This window comes from Prionailurus viverrinus, chromosome B2 (genome assembly GCF_022837055.1).
Source record: "Prionailurus viverrinus isolate Anna chromosome B2, UM_Priviv_1.0, whole genome shotgun sequence".
NCBI classification, from domain to species: domain Eukaryota; kingdom Metazoa; phylum Chordata; class Mammalia; order Carnivora; family Felidae; genus Prionailurus; species Prionailurus viverrinus.
Genome location: NC_062565.1, coordinates 103,273,402 through 103,285,638, shown reverse-complemented (window position 1 = coordinate 103,285,638; position 12,237 = coordinate 103,273,402). Strand labels below are relative to the sequence as shown.

Below are 12,237 nucleotides of genomic sequence, written 5' to 3'. Positions count from 1 at the left end.
ACCAGGGAGATTGGAATGTTGAAGCAAAGCGTGCATCAGGTACAGTGCAGGATCCCAGACCAGAGTCAGGGCAGAGTTTAGATAAGACCAGGAAACAGAATAAAGACAAGACAGGGGCTGTGCATGGAGCAGAGTCTCCGACCAAGAGGCACTGAACCAAGATTTGGCACAGTGAGTAAGAGCTTCGGTTTTGAACTTAACTAATTCAAAACTTTTTTTTTTCCCTCTACCATCCACAAGTTGCAGGACTTTAAATAAGTTATATAACTACCTCATTCTCACTCTAGGACTTCACCACTAATCCTACAGTGGGGATAATAATGCCTTTATCACATAGCCATTGTGAGAATTAGATGATTAGTATCTAGCAGTGTCTGGCCCAGGCTAACTCACATCTCTTTGAATTGGTAACCACATATAGTAGCCAAAGTCCGAGAATTTGGGGGTCTAAACTGGTCTGTATTCGTGTGTTCCTACTCCAGATATTTACTGCATACTTACTATCCGCCAGGCAAGATTATAGGTGCCAGAGAAAGAGCAGTGAGGGACAAAAAAAATCTACCTTCATGGCGCTTACATTCTAGAGAGTTAATGAGTCTAATGGCAAGAACCTGAAGTTGGCAGGCTCCTGAGTCCCCAGCCATGTCCCATGTGCAAAAAGGTCTTGTTCTGGGCAACTCACACAGTCCCTGGGAATGGCTTAATGTATGTAAAAAGAGACAAAATGTATGTTGCCAAATAGCTTGTCACACAGGTGATAAATATTGCTAATTTCTTTTTCAAAACTGCATGAAGGACTCTTGTTCGACACGGCATCTTGCAGAAAGCTATCATCACCCTCATTCTCTAAAAGCTTTTCTTCTCCTTCTCTCTTCCCTCAAAAAAGACAGGCTGTATATAAAGACGGTGTTCTTGTACCAGAAAGAAGTATACTTCGATCTATCCATTGTCCCATAATGTTTCATTTGCTTTCCTGAATCTTGTTTCTAAGAAATTTTAGCTTGGCAAAAAGGAAAACATATTTGAAAACAGTTTGGGAAATTAAAGCTTTGCAATGATAACTTTCTGAAAGGGGCCCCTTCATGCGGACAGCTCCCTTTCTTAATGTTTGTGGAAGTCTGTGTAAGACAGTTTGGGGTGTATGTGCAATCTACCTTTTCCATTCGTCTTTCCCTCTCGATTCGGAAGGCAAGCTAAAACATTTGGACTTTGCTGCATAAATACTTGCAGAGTAGATTTTGTTTTATTTGGTACCATTTACCATTTATTTGTGGGTGTTTCACTCTTTTGTCATCCATATGCAGAGCTAATCGGAAAATGGATTTGGTTATGATAAATAAACCGTTTTTGGGGGGCACCTGGGTGGCTCAGTCGGTTGAATGTCTGACTTCGGCTCAGGTCATCATCTCACAGTTCATGAGTTCGAGCCCTGCGTCAGGCTCTGTGCTGACAGCTCAGAGCCTGGAGTCTGCTTCGGATTCTGTGTCTCCCTCTCTCTCTCTGCTCCTCCCCTGCTCACACGCCATCTCTCTCTCTCTTTCTCAAAAATAAATAAAGATAAAAAAAATAATAATAAATAAATAAATAAATAAATAAATAAATAAACCATTTTTTTGTATCTAAAAACCCATTCTCGGGGCACCTGAGTGGCTCAGTTGGTTAAGCATCTGACTCTTGATTGTGGCTCAGGTCATGATCTCCAGGTTCATAAGTTCGAGCCCCTCATTGGACTCTGCACTGACAGCCCAGAGAGCCTGCTTGGGATTCTCTCTCTCCCTCTCTGCCCCTCCCCCACTCACTTTCTCTCTCTCTCTCTCTCTCTCTCTCTCTCTCTCACTCACTCAAAATAAATAAAAAATAAGTAAATAAACAAAAACCCATTCTCCAAGATGCTTCTCTGCAGTAACAGTGTAGTAAAACAAGTTGTTCCTTTGTTGCTTTGGAAATGTGTCTTATTCTCCTTTATTCTTTTCGCGGCAACCTGAGTTCACATATTTACAATCCAAAATCAAAAGAGCTTAGGGAAGTACTGAGATCAGCTGCTCATCATTTTATGCCTAAATAAAAGAAAGGGAAAAGTACGAGTGTTTTTGCAAAACTTCAATGAATACCCAATTGTAGTAAATAAATAACCCCTAGGAACAATGCTGAAAATAATTGGACTGAGTCGAAAATTCTTTTCATGTTTACACAAATTTGGGATTTCTTTTCTTCCCATATAAATGCATACATGAACAGTTTTGCCCACTACCAAAGAGTATTGCTATCTTAGGAAGTCTCCTTCTGGTTTATCACATAGATCATGGAAAGGTATGATTTTAGAGTTTGTTGCCTTTAATTAATAACTGAATAGTGCCAAATAAAGATAGCCTTTCAAATAGCAAATAAACTCTTACAAAGAGAAATTCTTTTATAACTAGAACCCCTTTCACAGGACTAAGTCCTTTGTTAGTCAGATAAACTCTAGAAGTGGATTTCAGAATGAAGACCTCAGTATTTGTTTTTAGTCTTGTGAAAGCAATAAAGTGCTGACAAAGAGTACTATAATGTGTCACCCTAGTTAGAAATAAGTCACATTTAAGAGTGTTCTTTATTGCTGCCCTTAGCCAGGCTACCACTTTACAAAACAGCAGCAGGATGGTTACATTCATTGGAGCCCCACCTGAATACTATATACACTCTCTAAAAATGTCAGACCTTTAAGGATATTGGAGTGATTATAATACACCGTCATTATGTTCCCATTGGTTTAAGTCTGAAACATACTGAATCTAAAAGAGTAAAAGGGTATGTTTTTCCATTGCCTTTCATACCGTATTATTTCCTGTAAAATTGCAACCCCATTTCAAAAGACTCAGCTATTTCAATTGTGATTTTTTTTAGATAATAAATGTAAACACGGTTTTGATCTATACTTGTTTCTTTAAGTCTGGATGTGAAAATGTGTAATGCTTCCCATTCAAACCACAGTAGATTTGCATTATGGTTCTGAGCACAGAAGGCACGATGGGATAGGAAGATAGAACCTTCAAGCCATGGTATAGGGCCTACTTGGCTGTGAGAAGGCAGATGTGCACAGGTGACTGGAACAAAAAATGGGAAGGGGGTTTGTCGCCACATTGTCGAGCAGAAGGCATGAGACCAAGATTCTCAGCTCTGGCTGCACAATAGAATCATCTTGGAGCACACCAGTCCTTGAGAGGGGTTAGCATGTAAGTTAAAGAATTGGCATGTAGAAATAAAAATAGATTTATAACCCAGAGCCTTTCTCTATGTTTTTTAAAAAGCTTGTCCATATTCAACAATTATACCTTTCTTTGCTTTTTTGGGGGGTAGGGGGCGGGTAAGGTCTACATTTTTTACCATTTACCCCAGGTGGGCATTCAAGAAGTGCTTTGTTGCCAATCTGACTCCATTTCCAGCCACAGCCCTATGGAGTTTAGCTGAACGATGTCTATACCTGAGAGTAGGCGTGCAGGTATATAATGCTCTGTGTGAATGAGAAGCAAAATTAGTTCTTTCAGAGATGTTCTCTTGGTTCTGATTAAAGATAAAAATAAAAGCTGTAAGTTTCCACAAACGCTACAAGTGTTTTTTCTTGCAATGTACCCATTTATATTTTCAACAACGTTGCTTTGTCTTTCTTGAAAATGTCCTTCATTCAAGGACCACACTGCAACCGTAGATCATTTATGGATAATTTGGTAGATGATAGACATTTGAAATTACGGTGACAGGTGTTTTCGCATTGTTTTTGCTGATCTGATAAAAAGCATATTGCCAGAAAAGAGTGTGGAGAACTTAAACTCCTCAGAATCAATTTTGAAGCACCCTTTTGAAATGAGAATTGCTGTAAAGAAGCGTTTTGGAAAGAGGTGAAGGTGGGGGGAACAGTCCTTGAGATGAAAATACGAGTCAGTAAAACAAATTTACTTCTTTGATGGGGACTATATACACTGTACTTTAATTTATTCATCACTGTTATTGTCCTTGAAATTGTTTTCTGCTACCGTCCACATGATGGCCCCAGGAAGCCCAGCAGAGAGCCAAGGGAAACAATTCACCTGTGCTCCTGGTGAACTATTTCAATATATTTGAATATATTTCAAAGTAAGAAATAAGAACTTACTAAAGAGACAACTACTGCAAGCTGAAGGCTAAAAAATACGGAGAAAGGATCTCTTTTATATATGACGGTCCATAGGTGCCAACGTTATTCTGTAAAACCAGTGACACCTGTGTTAAGTAATGTATATAAATGTACATAAAAATCGTTTTATGTAACTTTTGCTGTGGAAGGTAGCACTCCATAAGTTCATCATATTTTTTTTTTATTTTTTTTTCAACGTTTTTTATTTATTTTGGGGACAGAGAGAGACAGAGCATGAACGGGGGAGGGGCAGAGAGAGAGGGAGACACAGAATTGGAAGCAGGCTCCAGGCTGTGAGCCATCAGCCCAGAGCCTGACGCGGGGCTCGAACTCACCGACCGCGAGATCGTGACCTGGCTGAAGTCGGACGCTTAACCGACTGCGCCACTCAGGCGCCCCGATCATATTTTTAATCTTGAGTTAAGAAAAGAACTGCTATGGCCATTTTAAAAATAAGAGTTCCACTTATCTCTTTGCAAGAACTCCTTCTCTTCCTTCTGTGTCCTTCCCCTCATACCCGCCCTCCCACACCCAACTCCATCCACCCTCCCCGTTAGCCAAAGGCATTTGTGAAATACGGAGGCACTTATGTCGTGCTGTTATTTGGTTGGGGTATTCTTAATAAATGCCTCCTGTATTTAGAGGTGGTTTGAGGAGGTCAGCTAATGCAATTTCACTTTGATTACTTATTTGAATTTTGGATGCAAAGAACCCTGAACCAATTCCCTGAATTTGTCATAATCATAATTTAGTTATCCACAGCTGCTTCATTAGATTTAAGGTCCTTTCAAGAGAATATTGATTATTACAGCTCTCGATTATCTAATAACAATATTCATAAGATGCCCTCTTCTCCAGCTCCTTTCCGCCTGACTCACTAATAGGTACTGGTTTCCACCGTTCTCCTTTTCCAGGCACAGCGTCCCCCGAGAAGTTACCGGCTCATAATGACACAGCGATATAAAGCAAGACCTTCAGTTCTTTCAGAGGTTGTTCATTACTCTCCATAAATCCTTTCTGTCTCCTTTCAGTCTACCCTCATGTTTGCCGTTAGAATTCTGTATCTTAAACTCAAAACCAAGCATGGCATTCCAGATCTTACCCTTCTTGAGTGGCTCCTATTACCCACCTTGGACTTTCTGTGTAGGGAGAAATGTTATGAGAAACCCTTGAGCCAGAATGTGAAACGTGTCATTCCGGCTAGATGAAATAGTGAAATGGGAACATTAATGGTAACACATGCCAACGCAAGTAAATTAATATATCTTTTAAGGTAGTTATATTTAACAACGTGTGTTATCGCCAAGAGGAAAAAAAATATATGTATTGGTCACATAGGAACTTTTCGCTCAAATAATTCATTAATCTGTTTAACAAAGGGTTTGAGAGCATCTAGAATATTCCAAACACTTGTCTAAGCAGTGGAGATTTAACAGTAAACAAGACTGACATGGAACTTATGGTCTGTTGACGATACTGACAAGTAAGGAGTCAGTGACACTCCTGTATCACAGGGACTCAGATTGGAGAGAAGAGGGTTCTACAGGCTCTAGAGAAAGGATGCGGAGAGAGCGAATTGTCAGAAGAATCTTCTGGAGGAAGGTGACATCTAAGCTGAGATTTAAAAGAAGAGAAATCACTGAGCTAAAATAGTGATCTAGGCAAAAGAGAATCTGGCCTGTGCAAGGAATTGGAAAAGGCTCTAGAGGAATGAATGAGCAGGCGCAGGGTGGAGTAGAGACAGAAGAGGCTAGAGAGCAGTCGCGCAGGGTCCCAGTCAGAGGGACACAGGATGAAGGGCAGTTTATTGCCTCGAGGTACCCTTGGGTGTCCAACTGAGGTTTTCAGTAGGCAGGGCCTGCATTGGCAAAAAACGAAGGATGATTTGATTTTGAAATTTATGACTTAGTAGGGAACTTATAAGTATAATTCAGAGGTAGCTAAATCTCTTAGGATTCCTTGGCTAGTTTTCTAGAACATTCTTTGACTTGGTTCCTGTTACATATTTACAATTCCCTGAATACTGTTGCCGTAGCTCTTTTCCCCAACACATCTTAGAGTTCTATGCCTAAAACATTTTGTTGCTGAATTAAATGTTTCCTATTCTAACTACTCATCTTGAATTTCCCCACGTTTTTGCAACCAGAAATTAGTATGTTTAAAAATGCTGTGGTCTGCCATGAAGAAGTACAAAATGGCAAATATAACAGCTTATAGCATCACACCTAGAGTTGATTCTGTGCAAGTTTAATTCCCTGCGCTTGTCAAAAGTTGTTAAAACGTTGCTTGCCTTTTTTGAATGTAAAATGTGGGCAGACATGTACTAATATATCAAAAAATGACACTTTGTCAAAGAGGGCTTTCATGGGAGAATGTTCTGAATAAAATGTTTTCTTTTGAAAAGAACCCGACCTGTTTAACATTCCAAAGCAAACACAAAAGAACACATAATGCCTGAACCTCCTGCCAGTCACGACTGTCAGTTTCATTTCCCCTTTCATACTTTTTTTTTTCACATTCCAAAAACGGTTCCTCCAAAGAATTATCAGTTTTATTCCATGATAACCCTGGTTTGAAGTAAAATAAAAGTAGCTTAGACCCTCCTCGAAATGGATTCTTTTCAGACTTCCTAGCACTTCTAATGGCATGAAGATGATATGGTTGGCTATGTCTACCGTTAGACTCTATGTAATTATATGTGAAGCAACAATTCCCTTATCTATTAGGAACACTCGCTGAGGCTAACTGTAGTTCACTGTTTGGCAGATGAAATACAGAATTAAAATCTCACACTCCTTTTCAAGTTTTTTTTCGCCCCCCAGTCATTTTAAAATCTTTTAACCTAGGGAAAGATGGTAGCCAGGAATGAATGGAAAACAGATGGTCTTTAAAGGCCTTAGCAAGATTAACCAAGCAGATGCGCCTATACGTTTACCCCTCCTCATTTCTCAAATAGTACTTCCCCGTTATGGTTGATTGGTGACGGAGCCCCTTCTTTGGATCTTCTGACGATTTCCGCAATTCAGATCACGGGTGATAGTTGGAATGTTAAACTGAAAATCAGTAGATAATTGGCTTTGATCACAACCTCGTATCATCTTATCTAAAGAGCAGGGATGGCTGTCTATGTTAACGCACGTCCTTGGCGGAGAAATACACTAAGTCTAGCTCTTGAGTGGGACTATCGTTCATTGTTTAGGGTACCAGGGAGAAGGGCTGAAAGAAATAGAAACAGATGGCAGTTGAGGTAATTGAGATACGGTATAGCTTGAAGGCATCCTGGAATGCCACCTAATAGTACTAGCGTGAAAAGAAGAGAAATATTCTGCACAACTTCATTTCTCATGTAAGCTGAGCCTGCTCAGAATGAAAATTCCTCAAGGGTAGAAGGAAGACGCAAAAGGTTTGAGCTCGTATCAGAGCATGGCAGGAACAGATGCCCCCGCCGGAAGGGTTCATTGGAGAGTAGGAGGTCCAGGTTTTAATAAAATACTAGAAAATTCTGTGTATACTGTTATGAGCAACTGAAGATGCCTTCTTTAGAGCTCTGCGATGGCAAGTCGGGACAGTGAGGTGCAGAGCTACAGAGTGAAGTTTTGCGTCCTGCCTCCGTCTCTACTGATCACGCTGCCCTTGGCGGTGCCTTAGACTTCCTAAGCCTCACTTTGTTCACCTGTAAAATGGGCCTGATGATACCGCCTCGTGAGGCATTTAAGCTAAGCCAGTGCCGACATGTATTGAGTAACTAATAAACAGTACCGCTATCATTAATGGATTTTGCACAGCTTAGCAGTGTTTCCAGCAACCACACCCCAGAGGAGAATATTCATGGATGTAGTTTTTCGCTTCACCAGGAAACCCAGCTCGATAATTATTGTGGGTGGCTAAAATTCCCTCACATTCTTTGAGCCGGGGAAAACTGTTCTACGTTACCACCTGTTCTCTTGGTTCCTAGGTATATAAATCATGTGGTGTGTTTAAACAGAAGTTAAAATCAGAACATTTCCTTGAAAACACTTTCTGGTTACACACACCATCAGACTGACTCAAAGAATGTTTTCTTTTTTTTTTTTTTTTACACAGATCGTTAACACACTTTTGAATCATTTGCTAAACACAGTGCTTTCTCCTCAATGTATTAAAGCCAAAAGTCATTTATAAAATTTAGATCCCTTTTTAAGTTAAGACACTCGTATCCGTGACTATAGGCTATTATTACCTAAGAGGTGAAGGTGCATATCATCTGCACAAAGGTAACGCCAATGACCTATCAATCGTGGATTCTCCTACATAGTGGTCATCCTCAATACCCTAATATAAATGGCTCACTAGCAGTTACAACCGAAACCAACAAACGATGCAAACGAATCCCGATTTATCTTAATATTCAATTTTTACATCACTTTTTGAGCTATCTTATAAATTAATTAATTTCAAAATGGATGAAGCAGTAACACTGAGGTTTAGCTAATTATGTGCGAATTAAATATAAGCATTTAAAATAACCATTTTAATTAAATACAAGACTCAGGCAACTAATCATTAAAAGTGGAATTGGTAACTTGAGATTTATCATTCTGAAACTACTTGCACCACATTTCTAATGAATTCTTTCCTCTACTTAAACGAAAGACAAAATGCATCTCCCCAAAGTGGCAGCTAGTAAAAGGTAACCCTTTCTTGAGTCGTTGTCTGTTTGAAATTGAATCCAAGCAAAAGAAAAAAATTTTTTTACTTTGCTACAGTCTCTTAGATTCAAAACTGTAGTTACTATTTGCTAAACCATTTCCAGCTTGACTTATATTTTAGTCCTATAAACATCTAAGAAAAAACATAATATCTGTAATGGCATTTGTTACTGCAAAAAAAAAATGGATATATTTTGTAAGAAAAAATTGTATCAAAAATTTTTTTAACATTTATTAATTTCTGAGAGACAGAGAGAGACAAAGCATGATTGGGGGGGTGGAGGGGGAGCAGAGAGAGAAGGAAACACAGAATCCCAAGCAGGTTCCAGGCTCCGAGGTGTCAGTACAGAGTCCGATGTGGGACTCGAACCCACAAACTGTGAGATCATGAGCTGAAGTCGGACGCTTAACCGACAGAGCCACCCAGGCACTGCAGAAAAAATTATACTTTTAACAGAGGAGGCTCTGAGGAAGAAAAATCTGAATAATTTGTGATTTAATTTTTTAATGAAAATAATAATGTATTACAATTCAAGAATAATGAGAAATAATGCTTTAAAAAGTTTCATTTTATATATAGTAGCTATATACTCCAAACCTTATATTTGTAAGAACATAAAAATATCTTGCTATGTTCAAATTTGTCTATAGTAATTTGTATATGTTTAAAGAAAAAAAACAGTGGCTACTTTTTAATGGCGCAACGTCACTGTCACTTAGCATAAACCCTGACACATGGTAGATGTTAATAAACATTTTTAGATTGTGTAAATATATTGATACATTTTACAAAATACCTTTGAAAAGGTTTTCTTTTGAAAACAATTTATTGTTATATCATGCCTCCTACGTACTCCAAATAGCAGATAAAGATGAAACTCATCGACTTAACCTTCTGAGGGCGGTATGCTTTTCTGCTGTCCTGCGATCAATTGCTTTTCTGTATTCTGGAATTAGTATAGACATTGAGAATCTGAAAGGGAGCAATGCCTCTGCTGGCTGAGAAGGAGTGATTTAAAGGCAAGTTGGCTTGTTTTGTTCCTTGTGCTTAAACACCTGCAATTACTGATTGTCACATTTTTCTTCTGTTGCAAAAACTGAGCTAATTGAAGGCACCACCCTTAGGGGATGAGTTCTGCAGTGTAACGAATGTTGAGTGCCCTCTTGAGTTTAGCATTTTAATTATTCATAATTACAGTGATTTCTGTTTATTTGAGAACTTTGGAAATAATTCTAGTTTCTGTGGTGGAGGCTTTGTTTTGTTTTGTCTTCTGTTGAGGTCAGCAGGCCTGTGAGCATGTGAGAAGTTCTCAGAAGCAACGGAATCCAGTTTTCTGGCTAAGAAGTGGACACTATTGATGTGTGCCATGTTCTGAAATAACCAAATGTACTTTTTTCTACCAGCTCTCTGGTTTCTCTAGGACTGTTTGGCTGATAATGGGATTGTGAGGTGAAGAGCGAGCAAGGATTCTAGCAGAAGAACTAGAAAAAATATGTATGAAAGTGTGTTAATCAGAGAAGAGAATACAAGAGATTCGGTAGCTGGCTATTAGCCAAATGTATACAATTTTAAGGTCTTTTCTTTTTCTTGAAAAAGTGTGTGTGTGTGTGTGTGTGTGTGCGTGTGCGTGTGTGTTGCACCCTAAATACATTTGCATACAAGGGACCCAGGTAAAGATGAATATTCTAGCCATTTTGGACAACACTAATCTTCATGTCTACTATTTGCAAATAAACATTAGTAAGAATGATGTACTGGGACTGGGCTCCTACAATCTCTTTAGATGTTATATACACTCTTATAATAGCCTGGAAAAACAAGGAAATATTACTTTAACAAAAAGAGTTTGGCACTGACAACCTGTTTTCATTGCAGTCTGTTTCGTTTTCTCATCTCTTTCTTCTTCTCCTTCTTCTTCTTCTTCTTCTTTTTCTTCTTCTTCTACTACTACTACTACTACTACTACTACTACTACTACTACTTCTTTTAATCTCTTAAATACAGCACTTTAGTTCTAGAGCCAAGCATGCACTCTGCAGCTAGAGAATTACTCAGGTCGCCTGGTATTCTCGATTCAACCTAGGAGGAAGCAGCAATTGCTTAATATCTTCAAGTAGCTGCAAAGGTGAAAGTGATCGATATGGATAACCATCAGATCAGAAGCAAGGTTCTGCTGCAGGAACATTATCTGAAAAGGCATGTTGGGTAGCCCCCAGTTTGTGAGACCATCTCTAATCAAAGGGAATTAACAATGACCTCTCCCAGCGTTCGGCTCAAATATGAGCCCTGCTGCTGTTCATCAGCAAATTGTTTCACAAAGGAACTGAAGGTATCATTTTTTAAAAAAAAACAAGGAAAGAAATGGCCTGATCATCCAAACTACACCTCTTCTTCTTCTTACCACAACACATTTTTAACCACAGCTACTAAGGAGCAGAAATTAAACAAACAAACAAACAAACAAACACTACGACAAAATAAAAGACTAACTGGGAAATCACTCGTCTGTGTCTCCACCCCCAGGTGCCATCAAGCAGGGAACAGGCCAAAAGGACAGACAGTAGGTGAGAAGACACCATGGAATGTCCACCAACCAGATAAGCATCCCTGGATCATTGAGAAGTGTCTGAATGTAGGTATGTGCGCTGAAGACTTCTGTGCTCTCCGTTCTCGAACTTTCCGTACCCCTACCCCGTGTGTTATCCATCTGCCATCTCCTCAGCCTTTTGAAAGCACTACTTGGAGGGACACCACGCATGTGCACCCAGACCCCCTTGGTGGCTCTCCCACAGGAGATCCTCCCTCCTCTCCCGGCTTTTCAAACGTTCTACAAAATGACTTTAAACTGCCTCCTGTTCCCCAGTCTCAGAATTCCTGTAGAGAAACCTTCCCCACTGACACCGAGCCTTATTGCCCAAACACAGAAAGCCTTCTGATTTTCTGAAATACCTTCCCCAAATCCTCCTTGCTGGTTTCAGTTCTGATTTTCCTCCAAGACCTAAGTCAACCTTCACCTCCATTACAAAATTGTGCTGATTTTCCATCCCAATTAAGTCCTTCCTTCCAAACTGCCATAGAACTTGGGGTTGTACCCCCTCTCTGACATTTGACAGCTTGTACCGTGTATTACTTTGTCTCTCCTAATGCGTGTGCCCTGTGTCCTCAGTGTGCCTATTTACTTCTGGAAAGGTGGGAACTGTTGTATTTTTTTTTTTTTACCAGAATCCAGGGTGAGGAGAAGTGGGCATGTCATGAGCTGCCATGACAAACAAGGGGACAAAGCGAGATGGTTAAGAACACAGACTCTGGAGCTAGACTGCCAGAGTTTGAGTTTGAGTTCCTGCTCAGCCAGCTAGTAACTGACCATGGCAAGGGTTCTGTTTTTTAAATGTTTATTT

At 39.6% G+C, this 12,237-nt stretch overlaps 1 protein-coding gene across 5 annotated transcripts in view; it reads left to right on the top strand.

Annotated features, from left to right (window-relative positions):
• The window catches only part of HS3ST5 (heparan sulfate-glucosamine 3-sulfotransferase 5), a 153,090-nt gene that overhangs the window by 42,827 nt on the left and 98,026 nt on the right, over positions 1-12,237 (top strand). For 2 of the 5 annotated variants that reach the window (XM_047860458.1, XM_047860460.1), the window contains exon 2: positions 11,363-11,471. The exons of 1 other annotated variant lie outside the window; for it this stretch is intronic. The gene's annotated coding sequence lies outside the window, so the exon portion shown is untranslated. Of the gene's footprint in view, positions 1-11,362; positions 11,476-12,237 lie in introns of all 5 variants that reach the window. 2 more of the 5 variants (XM_047860457.1, XM_047860459.1) reach the window with 1 other exon arrangement.